This window comes from Cryptomeria japonica, chromosome 9, assembly GCF_030272615.1.
Source record: "Cryptomeria japonica chromosome 9, Sugi_1.0, whole genome shotgun sequence".
Taxonomy (NCBI): Eukaryota; Viridiplantae; Streptophyta; class Pinopsida; order Cupressales; family Cupressaceae; genus Cryptomeria; species Cryptomeria japonica.
In genome coordinates, this window is record NC_081413.1 from 519321457 (window position 1) to 519340767 (window position 19311).

Here is a 19311-nt window from a genome sequence, read left to right on the forward strand (position 1 = left end):
CCTCCTTTTTGTAATTCACTTTATAAATATATCTATATTTAGGAAAAAGTAACTTAGGAAATAAAATAACATAAAGTGTTTATAAAATAAGTTGTCCAAGGCCACAATTGGCTAAGTATTAATCCCCTTTGCTAGCCAAACATCTCCTACCCACTGAATTCACTTGCAGAGATGGGTTACAGGTGAATCTTTGTCTCCTCACTGACCACTAGGAAAGAGGGGACATTACAGCATATTTACAGTCCCAAGTTCTTAACCAGTTCTAATTCCTTTTTCTCGAGGAGTGGTGTGATGTTGTTAGGGAGAGGCAGAGTAAAACTATCTCATGATAGATGAGCCCCAAGGGTGAAAGAACTCATGATCCTGAAATTTGGGCTATCCTGAAATTTGGGCTGCAGCCCCAAGGGTGAATGGACGAAGGTTCTGGGAATTAGAGCTACATTAGGGAGATGGTCTCATGGTATCATCGCACCCTAGACAAGCAAGTCTCCCATCTAGGATTAGAAATTAGAAGGGGATTGAGATTAGGCTTGAATAAGGACAATGCCTAACTGTACTATGAGCAACCCTAGTCATTAATTTGTAATTATTGTAACATGGTAGGTAGTAATGTATGCTTTCCTTTGGGAACTGACAACCTATAAATAGGGGACATTACAACAGACTCGGTAGGACTTGACAAAGTGAAAAGCCCAAAAAATATAGATATTTTATTAAATAAACCTTAAAGACACCATAACATCATCAAATAGAAGCTAATTTGATCACATACTCAAGTATACATTGATCACACTAGTACAAATGGAAATTGTAGCTGAAGGAAATAGCAAACTTAGATATATAAATATTGTCAAATGTATACAAAACTCATGGAATATGAAATCCATGACATCAAATGTTCCACACAAATGTCAAAACAACTAATAGAAGTCTATGGCTCAGAGGAGCTTGCATCCTTCCTACGAAGGTATCTAAGGTAGTCCTGGATGATTCAACAGCCATAGTCTCTGCCCGTGACTCCATTCCACGCTAACCAACATCAACTGTGTTTCTGTTTGCTCGTGTTCTAACCTCCTCCTCCGCCATGGCTACAACCTTAGCCTCTCTACCTGCCTAGTCGATCCAATCAAGGTCCTCGTCACTAAAGATAGGATCTATAGCCTCAGTGATACACTCAGATTTTCGAATGATCTCCTCTAGCATGATCGGGTTGGAATCATTGTCCAAAACTTGTCTTTGTCTAAGATGGAGATTGTAATGAACAAAGACTAGATCATTCACCCTCTTCACAAATAGTCTATTGCGCCTCTTGGAGTGCATGTGCTCAAACATATTCCATATGTGCTCACAACAAGAAGCATTGCATGGTTGGCTCAAAATACGAATGGCTATCTGCTGAAGATTTGGTGTTTTCGGACCAAATATTTGCCATCATCTATCTGAGATGAGAAAAAGAAGATAAAATCAGTCATTTAATAATAAATTGAATAATATATAATTAAAATTATGCTCTTAAAATATATTTTTACTTGGCTGCATTTTTGTCTGATTGTGTTTGCAAATTTGATGATAGAAGACCTCCCCTTCTGCATTATAAAAGGCCTCTATCTCGTGGATTATAGTGCTACTATGACCATGTGACATTCGCTCTATCACTAAGTAGAGCCCATTGAGAATCTCCTCATCCACCTTGAAATCAGGGCGGAAATGGAATGTTGGATTGAGATAATAAGCGGCTGCATGGAGGGACTTGTGAAATTGGACTTGCCATCTTCTATCAATGATATCCCAAATGTGACGATACTTTATCTCCTCCATCGACAGATCTGATGGCCTCCTTGGCCCTATCCATGCCCACGTATATGTAGCCCAATGTAGGCTTCTCCCCATCAGCAACTCGTAGGAGAACTACCAAGGGGTCAATAAATTGCAATTATTGTGAAACATTATCTATTATATTATATTATATAATAAATTAATAATATTTTATATTAATATACAATATTGTTATATAATATAATATCTATATCTATATTATATTATATCATATAATAATTAATGAATTAATTAAAAAACTTTAACATAAAACTTTCACTGAATCTATAAATTTTTCTTTCATTATATTTGGCAAACAGCAAACCCAACCTGGACCCAGTGTGAACTTGAAACCATGCGGACCCGGGGTATAGGAGTGCTGAACACGGTAACTCAGCTATTATATCAAAGAATTCAATCCATTGGGAGATCATGAGGAAAAAGCCTACATAGGAGCAATAATAAATGGAAAGCAAAAATGCTGATAGCTCAATTGAGAACTAGTTCTCATCACTTGAGGTGTGAAACATGTAGATGGATGATACCTAAAGAATGGGAAAATATAATATGCCTATTAAGCAACACAAGAGTGGTAGAGACATAGCGGCACTTTATCATGGAGTGCCTAGCATACAGCGACATCCATACTGAATACGAGGACATTCTAAAAACAGACAATTTAAGCAATTTGTTTGAGGAATCAAAGCTGGACAAAATGGCAAACCTATTGATCAAAATTCACTGTTGAATGGTAGATCTAAAGAGGAGCTTACAAATTGTCTCAGGCTTTGGTGCCCTGTTTTTGGGAGTGTGTGCTATTCTTGGGTCCCATAGGCTGCTTTGGCCTTGTGAACGTTATTAAAATCTTTCATTTCAATGATTTTTTTCCCTGTGTTTCCATATCCATGCCTGTAGCAGAAATGTCTCAATGGCTAAACATGGTGGGTAGTGGTGGGGAATATGGGGGATGTGTGGTGGTAAGTTGGTCACTGTATGGAGGGTTTTGAGCAAAGAACATTGTTTCTTTCATTCTTTGCTTGGTCTCTAGTAACACTTTTGTATTTACCTGCATTCATGTTTACAACTCATTTGAAATGAAATCTTCTCTGCGAGAGGATTATCAATCTTATATGGCAAACATATATTGTCATGGTTACCTACATGTTCCCCTATTAAATTTCCTACCACTCTAAAAATATACATCATCTAATATTTAAATCTGATGAATATATTTGTCTTTCCTAGGATTATATCTTGATTGCTGGAATTGGATGTATAGGGCTACTTTGTTGAACTGCAGTCAACACAAAAAGAGGAACTTGTGGCCACTGAAAAGTACCAGTAGCCATCAGTGCTATGGTAAGACTAGTATGGAACTAGAACGCTCACCAACAAAAAATTTCGTTAACTTTGCTTTCCATTTTAGTGACACTGCTACATACACCAACACCTTTGCCAGTGATGTGAAGGAGATGCACATTCACTCTAGTAATGGTGCCATAGAATTCAAGGGTATGAAATTGACATTTCCACAGCCAAGTCCCCACCTAAAATGGTAGATTTTATGTCGACCTCTGCTAGTTTGCATACAAAAGAAACAACAAGACCAAACAGAAACTATTCCAGCAACAAATATCTTTTTTCTTTGTTTTATAGTTTAGACACACACCAATTACAATTTACTAAACCGATTTGACTTACTGGGTGAACCCGGTATGCAGATTTGTCTCCTTGAAGCTCTTGACAATGCTCTGCAGCAAGTAGATCTGATGCCTTACTGGTGCTGATGGTGCCCTGATAATCTTGATGATATCTTGCATCACAAATTGCTATTGCCTGATAGTTATTGTTTCTAGAGAACAAGCTGATAGTGGATACACTTGAGGTTTTTGTCCTGAGTGCCAACACTCTCTTAGCGGTGTCAAATTGAGTTTTTGTTTTAATCTCTAAAAATATATCCTTTCTGTTTTCCCTCATGCATCTTATAACCTCCTGCTCTCCTTAATCAGTGGCAATCACTTCTTGAATTCGGCAGCTAACTAAAAAATCTGTAGCTCAAATTAAAGCACTCAATTGGTAGGTTAAATGGGTAGTTAACTGACAAGTGTGAGACCAACTCAACATATTATTCCACTATTCAAGTTCTCTAACTGAATCCTAATTGAAAGCCCAAACAGCTGTTCAACTGGAAGATAGAAAGACACAACCGCTCGCTAATTGAACACTTATATGCCTTATTTTAACAGAAAAATTCCTAATTGAAAACTCAATCCCATCTAACTGTTGATAGGACAACTCATTAAGTGCTGCAGATAAAAAGGGGACTTAACGAATCTGCCCATCCTAGAGTTGCTTGCACACAAGCAATGTAATGTTGGATGTTTGAAAATTTCCAGGCCCTCTCAAGTAGCATTTTTGGCGGGTATGTTTTTCCAATGGACCAAGTACTTTGTGTCAATCCTATCCATCAATTTCTTTTCCCATAAGTCAATGATGGCCTCTAGAACCAATATGAACTTCCTGTTATTATTCAAGGGTGCTAACTTTATTGATGGTGCAATATGCTGGCCAAGTGCCCTTTTGAGGCAGTATACATGAAATATTGAATTTGGCTATCTTTTAGCAACTTCAACTCATAAGCCACTTCGCCAATCCTTGTCCACACTCCATAAGGTTTATAGTGTTAAATTTTAGTCGTCAGATTAGATAGACAAGAATTCACACGATTGCACAGAGATTACCCTGGGAAAACCTTCCTCTTGAAGGTGAAAAACTGAGCAACAAATTATATCTATATTCTTCAATAGGATAAGAGCCTTTTACATTAAATTGCTTCACACTTGAAGCCAAGGGATGATACACATTCACCGTAGATTGCAGTAAGAAATTCAAACTACTGTATTAGATGATCTGCCTTGAAGATGAGGATACACTGCTGTAATATGAGGTCAATCTGCTGAAGGAGATTATCACACAAGTCGTGATCAATATAGAATGAACACGATCTGCCTCAGAACAACCTTGAACTGCAATAGAGAAGACACGATCTGATTGCTGTAGATGAAGCGAACTGCTGGAGATGAAGATTGTATTAAATCGATGCTTATATGAGAAGATGAGATCGATCTTTATACCTATGTATAGGTACCACCAATCAACACGTCTCCTTCATCAAGTCGGCTTCACACCTCTTCATAAGGAGCGATTATATTCTAATCAACACGTCTATTGTTAGGGATTAGTTAGAACATAATGAACACGTTTTGTTCAAAAAGGTGGCAGGAATTACACATAATTGATATATAAATAAATAGAGGCAAATCGATATGACTAAATTGTCTAAGGCCGAAAGGCCAATTAGACAATTTAGTTGTCTATGTCGGCCCACAAAGATTCTGACCGACACTATCACATTAACACATAGAAGTGAGGTTTGAACTTTCTGGTCCCACTTTGCATAATGGAATTCTGCCTATAAAGTTGAAAGTGTAGAAAGACCATGTCTACATCCTCAAATGATCTCTTGTTGTGATGTTGGTTTGCATCAAAATTTTAATGATTTCGGGTCCTCTATAGATTATCCTTGAGTGACCTCAAAATGTCTTGGTTGTGCTTCACCAAGTGACTAAATGATGGCACCTTATTGTCATTGAATACCAACAGTGAAGGTCAATGTATCATATTCATATAATGCCACAAATAGAGTCATGCTAAAGGACATGTGGTGGGTGGTATTGCAGCAATACTATCCAGGTTACAACCACTTTACCCATAACATAGTTTCTCAAATATCCTTCAACGCAGTTATTCACTATATTTGTTTTTCCATTTGTACGTGGGTGATAATTGGTATTGGGAGTGAGCTTGGTGCCTATCAAACAAAAGCATTCTTGCTGAAAGGAGTTTAGGAATCTACTATCCTCGTCATTGAAAATGTTCTTAGGCAAGTCATGTAGACTAAACATTTGTCTAAAAAATAAATCAACTACCTAATGTGTCTAGAATTCTGAAGGGATGCCAAAGAATGATACATAGTTAACCTATCCACTACAACATAAGTGCAGTTCTTTCTGTTCACCTTAGGGAGCTCTATGATGAAATCCATGGTCACGCTTTCCTACTTTTGGTTGGGAATAACCGATGATTGTAGGAAACCAGTAGGAAAAGCATGCTTGAATTTGCTTTTCTTTATAACATCTTCCTTAAGGCCCTTTCTAGGAGAATCCTTTTTATCTGCCTATAATTCTTGTAGAATCTTTGATGTCTAGCCACTAGTGCATCACAAGGCTCTCAAAATCTTCTCCTTCATTTTAGATTTGCTAACCAAGAAATTTCGTTAATATATTAAGTGAGATCATTTGCTATCAAATAACTATCATCCTTCACAAGTTCATCAAAATATTAGTAGCAAAGGTGTTTAAAGAATATTCTACCATGATTGAAACCTTCCAATCAACAGTAATAAAGAAATGGAGTAGAGGGTAGGCATTTGAGAGAGAGCATAAAAAATTGCATTTCTTTTTAACCCTTCATGAAGATTGAAGCTTGCTCACCCATTTTTTTGTTGATTACTCATGTCACATCAGCCAAGGGAAAACTTCAAATTGTTATGATTTGTCATCACCAAAATCAAGATTCAGTATTGCCTACACTTGGACAAAGCATGCATGATGGGTAACATCTGCATGTTTTTAATAGAGAAAACCTTGTCTAAATATTTCAACTTTTTCCTTTCAAATGCTATGGGATGCCCCTTTTGCATTAAAAATTCTCCAATTCCCTCTCTTTAAGCATCACATTCTACAACAAATGGTTGTGAGAATCAAAGTTTGAAAACTCGGACCCAGTGCGAACTTGGCAGCCGAAAATAGGACTCGGACTTGGGACTCGGCCAAAAAAAAAACCGTAGTTTTACAAAAAACAAAAAGGAATTAATGCATTTAGAGAACATAAAAGCCTATTTTGACTATCAATTTGTCATAACTCAAACGTTGCACATGTCATATGATCTTCAAATGTTTAATATTTGAAATTTCATAATTCATACTCAATAACAAGTGGGGTTTTGGGAGTGGAGACCCTAATGGGTTTGAGGGGCAGCAATGATAAGCTGCAAAAGGTGTTAGATATGAGAAAAACCAACAATAGAAGGGGTGCATTGAAAATGGACGAGTTTGAACCAAAATATGAAAAAATGGACACTTGCAGACCTATTTAGGGCACCAAACAGCAGAATGAAATGAAAAAAAAAACCAAAAAAATGTGTTTTTTAGCCATCTAGGCATTTCAAGGCAAGCGCGAGAGTCCTAGGTTAGGACTCGCGCGAGTCCTTTGCAAAAACTTGGGCTTTTTTTGGGGTGACTCGACAAGATGCAACTCGCGAGTCCATGACAAATTTACTCGGTGAGCCAATGGACTCGCGAGTCCCGCAAGTCCTAGCCGAGTTTTCAAACTATGGTGAGAATCACAAGCTAGAAAGTATAGGGCATGAACTTGTTAATTTCTTGTTTGTTGAAGGCACCTTGACATGTGTCATTTAATGAGAAAGCTCTCTTTTGAGTCATGATAGTTAGGAGTGTTGCTAACTATGAGAAACCCTTAACAAACCTATGGTAGAAAATGCAAAGGCTAAAGAATCCTCTTTATTGTGTCAGCGTGCTAGGAGTTAGCTAATTGAAGATGGTGTTGATTATTTGTTGATCCAGTTGAGCACCTTGAACATTAATGATGTGACCCAATTACAAAATCTTTGTAACCCCAAACTCGCACTTGCATTCCTTTGTAGAGAAAGCCCAATTTGAGAAATTTAAGGACTATATCTAGGTGCTTCAAGTGATCTTCCTAGGATTTACTATATATCTATATATCATCAAAGAATACTAAAACAAAAATATTCAACTGACCACTAAATGCTTGATTCATGGCTGATTGGAAAGTGGTTGGATCATTTATCCAACCAAATGGCATGATTAGGAACTCATAGTATCAAAAATGACATTGGAATGATGTCTTGTGTATGTCTTCATTGCACACATGGATTTGATGGTAGCTTAATCTCAAGTCAATCTTTGAGTAGTAGATGACTCCATGTTGCTCATTAATAAGGTCATGGATCCTAGGAATAGGATATCTATTCTTGATGGTCTTCTTATTTAAGGATCTGTAGTCTATGTACATCCTCAATGACATCCGTTTTCTTTACAAGTACTATAAATGATGCAAATGGGCTACAACCAGGCCTAATGTTATCTATTTCTAATGATTTTTTCGTAGTCTTCTCTATTTCCTCTGTGTATATCCATGAATGGCTATAAGGGGTAATCATTATAGGCCGAGAGCATGGTTTGAACTCTATGATGTGTTGGAATCCTTTTTCTGGTAATAGATCCATAGGCATATAACTAAATGCAGTGCTATGCTTATTCAAAATGGTCTGAATATCATCATGATAAGAGTGGTGTTTACCTGAAGATAAAGTGTTATAAATGCCTTTATCACAAAGCAACTTGCTGTGATGTCCCCATCTAAACAATCAAAACATGATAATGCCCGCTCTAAAATAGAATTTAATAATAAATAATAATACAATATATATATATATATATATATATATATATGTAACAAAATAAATGAATAAAATGAACTAAATAAAATCTTAATGATAATAATAAACAAGATTTAATATATAATTTATATTTATATTAATATTTATTTCATATTTATCAAATAATAATATAAATTTTACAATATTATATTATTGACAAAATAACAAAGTAATTAGAAAACAAATAAGAACAATATATAACAAAATATCAATTATCTTAAACAATAAATAAAGTTAATTATTAAATTAAAATAAGTAAACTGCTGGTATCAGAAATTGTCCCCTCACAATAGACAGTGATATTCAGTAATATAATCAAAACTAATCAGATTTGACTTAGTCTAGGAGGCAAACAAGGATGTATATCATAAATAATATCAAAGTGGTGCAATTAGAGAAATTAGAAGATGAAGCAATAGAAAATATATGATAAACTACCATTGACTTATGGAGCAAGTTTGCCTCTTCTATTTGGCAGTAATAGCTAAACATACCTCTCAATATTTAAGATATGGAAAAAAGAATAGTACCTAATAACTAAACAATGACTATGGGAAGTTTGTCTGGAAGATATCGATCTTCACGTACAGGTAAGATTGAAGCATACACATTGCATGAGGATCGATGAAGACCCGAAACATCAAGATGGGTATAGTAACCTATCATAGATGAAAGAATATACTGATCGATGGCATAAACCATTATTTGTGAAAGATCATTAACTTCAATGGGCATACTGAAGTATTAGGGATAGCAACTAAGCCTTGATTAGTTATCGCAAAAGAGGACAACGATTAATCATTAAGTATGATGAACCGACTGATTTGTTATAAAGAGACGTACTCAAGGGACACATCTCTTGAAAGACTAAGGTTGCGACCATTCCACACCACGGGTATATTAAGGAGTGAAAATCAGAAACAGCAGGTTGCTTCAGACGGGGGACAAAAAGATCGAAATCAGACACAGTGAATAGGCTGAGGTATATCTACTCATCCACCCATCACATCGTAAAGAGAGACCATTCAGACATAGCAATCTGATCATTAAAGAACCAAAGGCACATTTTGTACAACCTTAAAGGGAGTAAATAAGATAGTTATTTATCAAGCCATCAATAAGGGACATTACACGAAGAGGAGAAGATTATTCGCAAAGTTATGAGGAGAACGCAAGAAGTCCTACAGCAGACTTGTAAGGAGATTGTAATCAGTTTTGGGGGGGATTTATGATCAGCATAAGTTCCATTATAAAATCAAACAAAACAATCAAGATAAGTTCTTTCTTTAAAAAACTATTCTTAGCATTAAAGTTAAATATTATAGTAAAATGTCTCCAGAGTTAATGAAATTATATTGGTGACTGTATTACAATTCTCACTTAAGTTAGAAATGCTATTTCAGGTCCAAATTAAGGTAAATCACAAATGGGGACATTACACTTGCCCTTTACGGAAGGTTCTCTCCATACACTTAATTGTAATCACTTACAATGGCTTGTTAGGAATGTCTCTAAGAACCATTTCTTTCCCTTAAAATTTGAACTTTAGTTTCATGGGCTAGTAATTCTGTGCAAATTCTCCAAGGGATTGCAACCATAGTACTCCTACGACCATATCTATTTCTCCTTGTCCTTCAACATAGAAATCATCACAAATCTTATAATCTGTCATGCCCCGTCAGGATTACATCCTTCGCTGTCATGACCCCAGCTATAACACATTCAACATCATTACATAAACTCATAAAATTGTCTTACTCCGTAAGACTTCACAATTTTCTGATCTGACCAAGACTAACAGCAAAGGAGGAAGGCAATCGTCATAAATTTGTTTATAATCTATAGATTAGTGACTTCATACAGAGCCTTAGACCAGCGATCAAAGTATAAACTTTTGATATATGACATATGACAGCAACTATATGTATATCTGATATATGACAGACCTGTGATCCAGATAGTAGTGACCAGTCATTGATCTGTTTAGCAAACACGAGCAAGTCGTTTGTTATGAAGTAAGCCGATACCAAGAAAGGATATGATCTTAAGGAGTAATGTGGTTTTAATTAGTAATGATTCTCTAAATGATGCAATTTAGGATGAGGTGCGAATTAGTGAACAAACAAATAGTTCTGAAGAGGCACGTACACTCTCCCAAGGGGCATCTCTCTCTCCATAAGGCATTAAGTTATAAAATGAAAGACTACGATGGGGAGAGGGGAAATATAAAAGGAATAAGTTTTGTAAGGATCAATGGATCAGAAAGAGGCAAGTAGCTTCAGACTTAAGAAGAATAGTTAAAAATTTATATATTGATCAGTATTGGGTATGATGCATAACGCATAGACTCTGATATTGCACATTATGGAGACAAGCAAAGTTGACAGATGGGCACATTGATGCCTTCTATGTCTCAAGCACTTCTTGCAAAGGACCCACATCCAAAGGCTTCAAGTGGAAAGGACAAGAAACAACATAAGGATTCTAAGTCTAATGAGAGAGCTAAGAATCATCCTTCACAACCTACACTTGAGTCCAAGACCTCTTTTCAAGAGGAATCACCCAAGAAGAAAAGGATCAAATGTGCTTGTTGCAAAAGACAAGGACATGATGAGCATTAGTGTTATGGTAAGAAGATTGATGAGCTTTCACACCTTCTTCAAAAGCACCATATCCCATTGCCTCATCAATGTCTCCATCATCTTCTTCAGCTTCTCAATCGGCAGCTTCTCCATCTTCATTCACCAAGTCAGGATTGTCATATTTTGGGAAAGGTAACACACTTTTGGCTTCCACTATTCCTGAGAATGGTAGATGGCTTCTTGATTCAAGTGCATCACATCATATGGCATCTTTTATGGATATGTCTTCTACTTTTCAGCCTTGTAGTTCACCTAACATTTTGATGGGTAACAATACATATATGAAAGTTTGTGGGAAAGGTTCAATTGATATGGGTGAGGGATCATTCAATGATGTTCTTTGTGTACCCTCCTTGATCACTAATCTCCTTTCAGTTTATCAAATTACCATGGTGCACAAGGTAAGATAGTGGAGTTCACTCCTAATCATGTATTCATTAGAGATGTGGAGACTAGAGATATCATTGGTATAGGTGTGGTTGATCATGCATCTAGATTGTATTCCTTCTCTCATTTTGCAACTAATGATGATGTTCATACCCTTGCACCAAGGGTAAATCATGTTTGTGAGGAGAAGTTTGTTCTTGAGACTATTGTTGAGCTTGCTCCACCACCTCGTGCTTCTACTTTGGAGATTGCTTCTATTTAGCAGGTTGATTATAGTGTTCCAAATCTTGCTACATGGGATGAGTATTTGGCAAGTATCAGACTTGTTTGTGGAGTCTCATCTTGCTGATTTGGGAGACATACTTGAGGGAATTTATCTCCTCTTTGATGATAGTTTGAGCATGACTATTGGTACATCTACATTGTTTTTGGAGATAGATATTGATAGGTTTTCTCCTTCACATGATATGTCACATTCCTTGGTTGAGTTTGATCATGAGTATGTGGTGGCTTATTCGTGCTTGGAGACTCCTCACATTTCAGAGACTTCTATTTGAAGACTTCCTCCCTTCGATTTTTAGTTGGGCATGGCATGGCTTCTTCATCATTCGATGGACTTGTGTCTTCCTCAGGGGAGATGTGTTGCTTGTAGGCATTGGGTCATCCTTTGTTTCTAGGAATACTTGATCGGCATTGGAGCTTCTTCATTATGGGGGGATGTTATGTCTCTGTACTTCCTTCTTATGGGGGGATTCTTGCTTGTATATGCATGATGTATGTAGTCCTTGCGGGGTGTGATTGAGTCCTCCATCCATGCATCTTGTTTTCTTTCTCTCTTTTGGTGACGATTTCTCTCCCATGTGGTTTTCTCCTTTACTTGGCTTTGTGAGAGATTTCATTTCATTGCATTGCATTTGCATTGTACATGGGTACCTAACATGGTTTTCTAGTCGGACCCATCTTGCATAATAATCTTCTTCCTAAGTTGCTCTGAAGGGGGGGGGGGGGGGTGTTGGAGTAGATAATTATTTACTCATCATGCTTAAGTCCAACCTTAGGATAGTTGTCAATTAATATATCCTAGGTTTCATTATTGTTTGTGCCAGGTGGTTCAGTTGTAACTACTCTCACCTACCCGTGCATTTCATTGAGCCACATGCCATCATTGTGTGCTCTCATCTCCTATTGCCTTGCCTTTATAAGCAGTTGCATGTACATTGTATAATTATCTCAATACATTTTCATCTTCTGGTGAAATATCTGTCTTCTCTTTGTGAAGGTTTATAGCAGGTTGCAGGTCCTAGAGTGGAGTTGATACTCCAACATATATCACCTCAAGGTAATAGATTTGGTCCTTGCCAAGGCGTTTGCAGCTAGGTTCCCGTAGTTCCTTGCAAGAGAAGCACAACTTCTTCCTTCTAAGCTCAGCTTTGGTTTTATCATCTAGCTTCTTTGTTGCAAATGGTGGTGTGTAGCTTTTTGAGGATGTGAGCTGAATCCTCCTTCTTGGAAATTTCCATTTTGAGATCTAGTAGTGGGTGATTTTGGCTACAATGTAAATTTTCTCCTTAGCAAAGATGGCTCAAGTGTCAATGTTTGCCTGCTAGCTTCTTAGCAACGATGGTGAAGAGGCCTTAATTAGACTCTTGTGTAGCTTATACAGATCTTAAATAAAGAGAAGAGTGACCCTTTTTTGATATTTTAGGTACCATAATTGCAACTCTCTAGAACTCTGCTACATAGGCATCTACTGAGGTTTGTTGTTTGGTTTTTGCCAAGCTCTTTGAAATATTCTTCTTCATCCTTTTGCTCAAATTTGTCAAACAACCTCTTACGAAAATCATCATATCTATTGAACAATCATAGGCACTACGTCTCAAATGTAGTGAGGGAAACTGGATTGCATCTTCATCATCATATAGTTGATTGTGAAGTATGTCTGCAATTTTTGTAATCAAGCCTGAGAAGATATCTTGTTGCTGCCATCAAAGGTGGGTGCCTTTAGTTTATTCACCTTCTGTATCAATTCTCTCCTGCTATTATTCTGGTTGCTCCTCTAGGCTTTTTATGCTGGAACCTCTTCAGTTGATGAAAGATATAGTGGCTTTGAATTCTTTAGATTTCCCTTGATATTCTTGAAAAAGTTTTTCAAGCTCCTCTATGGAAATCGACTCAGGTTCCTTTTCTTCTTTCTGCAGAAACATGGGCCTAGCAGGTTTTGGATGGAACTAACTGGTGGTTGGTTATTTGCAGTTGAACTTTCTCTAGTGTGACCTTGATTCTATAGAGGGATGGTAGCGGGTGTGTTATTTTTAATCTAAAGCAACTTGGTTTTTCTTTTTTGCTCTGTTGGTAGCAACCTTGTCATTCTGTTTTGTCCCATCCGGATTACTATTTTAGTGTCTTGGAATAGTTATTCTCTTTCCTCCTTTGTCACAGGCTTTTCATTTCTTCTCATACTCCAGAAGCTGGTAGGATGTTAGCTTTGATACCACTATGATGATCTTTTCTAGTTTACATGCAAAAGAAACAACAAACCTGAACACAAACTATTCTGACAACACATTTCTCATTTTTAAAAATTTTTTTTACTACATGGACATACACATAGCTATTACAATTTAGTAAATTGATATTCTTACTAAGCATACCTGGTATGGAAATCTGCGCCCTTAAGCTCTTGATGGTGCTCTCCAACAAGCATATTTGACACCTTATGGGTGCTGATGATGCTCTGATAATCTTGATGATCTAGTACACCAACAAGAGTTGTTGCTTGAGAGTTTTTGTTCCTAGAGAACAAGTGATGGAGGATACATCTAAGGTTTTCGACACAAGTGCCAAAACTATTTGTAGCAATGTCAAATTGAGTTTTTGTTTTAAAAATGTCCTCCTTTGTTTTTCTCATGCCTTCTATAACCCACTACATCCTATACTTCTCAATTAGTGGCGATCACTTCTTGAATTGGTCGTAGTTAACTGATAAAGAACTCCCTTGTTTTTGGGTAGTTAACTAACATATTAGTCCCTGAAATTAAGGTAGTCAATTAGCAAGTTAACTAGGCAGTTAATTGACGAGTGTGAGATCAACTTAGTGCCCAATGGTAAAATTAGATACTTAACTTGTTCTTAAGCAAAGATTTCATTTTTGTTTTTCTTTGTTTAGGTCAAATGAAACATAGTAGTAAAGGATATACAAAAGATTCAATATTTGTTTGAGTAACAAAACTAAAACTAACAATAGAACTTGTCAATTTGGGTTTGGATTTGTTAGTGCAACAATTTTTTTCCTCACATGTGGCCACACAATATAATAAATTTTTTAAAATACATACCATAACCATAATTTGCAAAAAAGATATATTATTGAAACACAATTGATAGTGATAAAGATAATTGTTAATTCAATATCAAATGTCAAATCAATACAAAATTACAATCAATAATCTTTACATTGCTATTCACTGAGAGCATCAATGTCATCAGTTGGTTTGTTTGAACCACAAGCAGCCTCAACACTACTCACATTAGCTGCACAATGCAAGTCCTATGCAGAAACATGCAAGTTGGCATACTCAAGGGCTACATCCCAATTCATTATTGCTCAGTCCTCACACTTGACTGCATACTCAAGGGCTACATCCCAATTCTTTATTGCTCAGTCCTTGCACTTAGACTTGCTTATGTTAGAGGCACTGCAACTTGGAATGCACATAAACCAATCCCTTTCCCTTATTTGTAGCCAAAACGTTGCTTTTAACTAAGTTGATGAAAGAGTATGTGTTTTTGTTCTACTCAGATGAAGAACTCGCAACTTGTTGATATTGTAGAGAAGTAAGAATTAAAAAAAAAGGCAAACTTGTGATATAACTTTGATGGGAAGGGTTGTAGGTAAAGAGAGCTTTCGCCATGGAGGTACCCTGTATGAGTGCCTTTGTACTTGTTTCAAAGAGCTTTGAGATTGTGCTTGTTGAAACTATAAAATTGAGAAACTCACCCATGTTTGTGTCCTTTACATTTGGATCTAGGAAGAATAGTGAATGCTCCCTTGTACATGTTGCTTACTTTAATGTCTTTGTGTGGTGGCACCCTCCTAGGCAAAGAAAGTATTTTTTGTGTTATAATATTTGGGGTTCAAAGAAAATGCTAGGAGATGAAAGGGCGTGGTCATCTAATTCCACCATTCAATTATGATTCTGTGCACCAAGTCATAATATGTTTTTGAAGGGCAATTCTTCTTAGCTGCTTTATGCTCCTAATGTTTTTTATCATACAGTCAATGTCATCATATATCTCTTCTAAACACAAAGCAAATGGGCAGCTGGTGGTAATATGCAGAAGAGAATATCGAACGAACCCCTTTTATTAGCAATCTGATCATACTCATGATAGGCATTTTGAACATGAAAAGATAATCCCTATGAACCCACTAGTCATCAACCTTGACCAATGCTTTGACCTTTTGGGCCCTTTTTGTATTAGACCAGCTTCATATATGCTTCAAAGTTTGCTAATGACCACGACACTTAATGTCTCTTGCACCTTCACAAGTTATCTCCAAAGATAATGTGATGCGAATGTAATGTCCCCTACCTGCTCTATTTCAATATGCTAAAATTGATTGATATTCTTCAATTAGTTATTAACAAGTGCTTATTTATTTTCCTCATTAGATGATTAATTTCATTATTCATAGTTCTTAATATAGATATCAGACCCTTCTACTACTTCAGTTTTAAGGGAGAAGGATTTATGTATATTACCAAAGCGCTTAGAGACCAAATACAATAGGTTCCCTCAAAGTTTACAGATCCAAGCCCTTACCTATCTTGGGTCTATACCCTTAAGGCTCATGGGTTGCTTATCCCCACCCTATCTTGGGACTTAACCTTTTGCTTGGATTTAGACCGCCCCTCATTGGAACATCTCATTCCCATCTTCTTAAATACTGACAGTAATAACATGATTTAAATTTTAGACTATAATTATACTAATTTCTTATGTATCATGAATATATATGTGAAATTAAGTATGACTGTCCTACATATTGCAGTATATATTAATATTACTACTAAATTCTGCATAACAACATTATCAGGCTTCATATATTAAGCATACATATTCAACACATCCCCATGCATACCACCAATAATAAAGATGCTACTGCCTGTAACTTAATAACAGTTCTGATCTGAGCCAATCCATGGTGATGTTTCTGGATGCTTTGATTCCTTTCCTTTATATCTCTCAATGTGAGGGAAAGGTCACACCTCTCCATCATGCATGCCCTTTAGCAAGAGACACACTCTTTCACCATTAGCGCCTTTTGAAAGAGTGCAACTCTTCATTATTTCTGCCCTTTGAAAGGGACATAACCTTTCATAATCAGGTCCTTACTTCTTATTTAAATCAGATGTGCACTTCTCATTTCCAAATTATCCCCCCCTCAAATGAGGTTTTCTTCTCCCATTTATATCTCATTGTTGAGGGAGTCACAACTTTTCCTTCAATGTCTTTTGACCATTCATTAACTTAATTAAATTTTAATTAATTATATTTTTAATATTTAAATTTAATTATTATTATTTATTATTAAATTCTATTTCAAAGTGGGGATATTACAGTGAATCAAGTCTCAACAACTTAGTATGGTGTAAAAATGTTAAAACAAATTAAAAAAGTAGGTGATATAAATAAAATATTATAGAAAATCTAAATTAAATTGAAAAAATAAAATATTGAAATTTCAGAAACTTACCTTTAACAGCTCCAAATTGGAAATGGACTTGAAGGTGGCTTTTGACATGATGATTAATTAGAGACACCTGCATCTTCCTAGCTTTGGGGTAGATTTCTTTGATGCACTCAATTTCCTTGCCAAGCTTTTGCATAACCAAGTTGAATGAGTGGATGACACACGCTGCCTAAAATATGTACTTATATCTTACCTCCATTGATAAACTTCTCAGACAATGTTTTGAGAGCCTATCATCTCAATTAACATTACAAAGATACTGGCAATGTTGTTGGCATCCTTCATTTTCTCCTCATAATCAACTACCTTCGAAAACTTTGCTCCTTCAAGGCACACTGCAATGATGTTAATTAGGTGTCTGAATTTGCAACCTTTTCCTGTATTAAAAATGGACATTCCCCTTTCAGTCCATGAATCCTTGATTGCTTGTTGTGATGTCTGGACAAAATCTTTTTCCTTTGCCTGTAAGGTGGTGGGCAACTATTCATAGCTTGGAATTGTATAACATGGAGGTACCTAACTAATTGTTGTCATCATATTTTGCCAAAATGGTGATTTGACAAGGTTGTAAGGAAGCCCATTGGCATAATGCAAGATGCTATGTGTTCATTTGCTATGTCCCTTGCCTCAATTTGAAATGGCCTTTCTAATAGGCTTGCATTTTGAGTGGTTGTTTTGTAGGAAAGAAAGGGGCTGTTGTTTGCTTGGAAAGATGGTGTCACAATGAAAGGATGTGTGGTAGCTGCCACTATTAGAGAGGAGGAGATGGTTTGCATAATCCCTTGCTGCCCAAAAAATGGGATCTGGATTTTGCTCTATGGTTGCACTATTTGCTGCTTCTTGCTTTTTGATATAAACTGCAAACAAGAACTCGCTACTTTGACAAGCCATCTTTGTTTTACCCATCACAATTTTTGATTCTTTAGCCAGCAATTGCACACATGTTTGCTTTCACTTGACTATATGAGCTCTTATACTTGTTTTGTTACTAATTGCAATGCCAAAGATAACCCTTATCATCACTAACTTGTTCAATCATCATGACATGTTGCCTTTGAGGTGATGCTTGGCCAAATTTGACAGGCTTGTTTGTCCCATGGTCAAATAATGCAAACAACAGTTTCATCGTAAATGTGAAGTAGATGCTTTAAATGCTAGTTTCAGAAATAGGGGCGTGGCAAAGGTGAGGCATTGAATGTGGATAGAGCTTCTCTAAAGGACGTGCTTGATTGTTTTATAAATTTCATCTTTTAGGGGGAGAAAATGAGTAAAAGCATAAAAAATGGATAGATTTCCAGACAATCATTTGCATTCTTTTGAAAGGATTGTTTGGAAGACTTGCAACAAATGTATTTGGGTTCTTCCTTAAGTCATAGATGGCATTAGAGCATGGACCATCAAATTCATTTTCACAACCAGAACAGTCAGTTATAAGTCTTTGCACACAATTTTGATTCTTAAGTATGTTCTTGCTATGGTCACAAACACATAATACTTCCATGTAAAATTATCCAAGTAAATCATTTTTGTTTGGTCTTCTCTGTATTAGAATAGAACTTACAAACCTACCACAGACACGGGGTAGGCACCTAGACAAATTGTGAAGAAAAAGGTCATTCAAAGTGAATTTGTCACTAACCCCTTGTTGCGACAACAGGTATGACAAAAAAAATGATTCTTGAAAGGACAAGGTCATGGTTATTGTTGTTATTTTTTTTATACTGTTTATATTCACTTCCATGCTATAACGAGTTTGTATTATGTTACATATATATATCGATGTATCGTATAATGTTATTCTGAAAGGTGACTTGACTAACAAATCGTTTTTTCTCATAGGAATGTTTTTTATATTAATTTTTTTTTTGTTTGAGCTGTAATGAGTATGTGGATTATTGTTTATTTTAGAAATGAACTATTCCTTCATTTGTTTTCCAATATTATAATATATTTTAAATAACACATCAAATTTGCTGTATATTTTTTGAAATGTATTTTTTGAAGAACTGAGTGATTTATTATGGACAGAGGTCATTATTGTATCATGGCTTACTTGGGTTATATCAAGGTATTCTTTCCTTTTGCAAATGGGAGAGGTCATGTTCATA

At 36.1% G+C, this 19311-nt stretch overlaps 1 protein-coding gene across 1 annotated transcript in view; it reads left to right on the plus strand.

The window, feature by feature from the left end:
• The window catches only part of LOC131066904 (actin-related protein 2), a 167491-nt gene that overhangs the window by 73587 nt on the left and 74593 nt on the right, over positions 1 to 19311 (plus strand). The window lies entirely within an intron of this gene.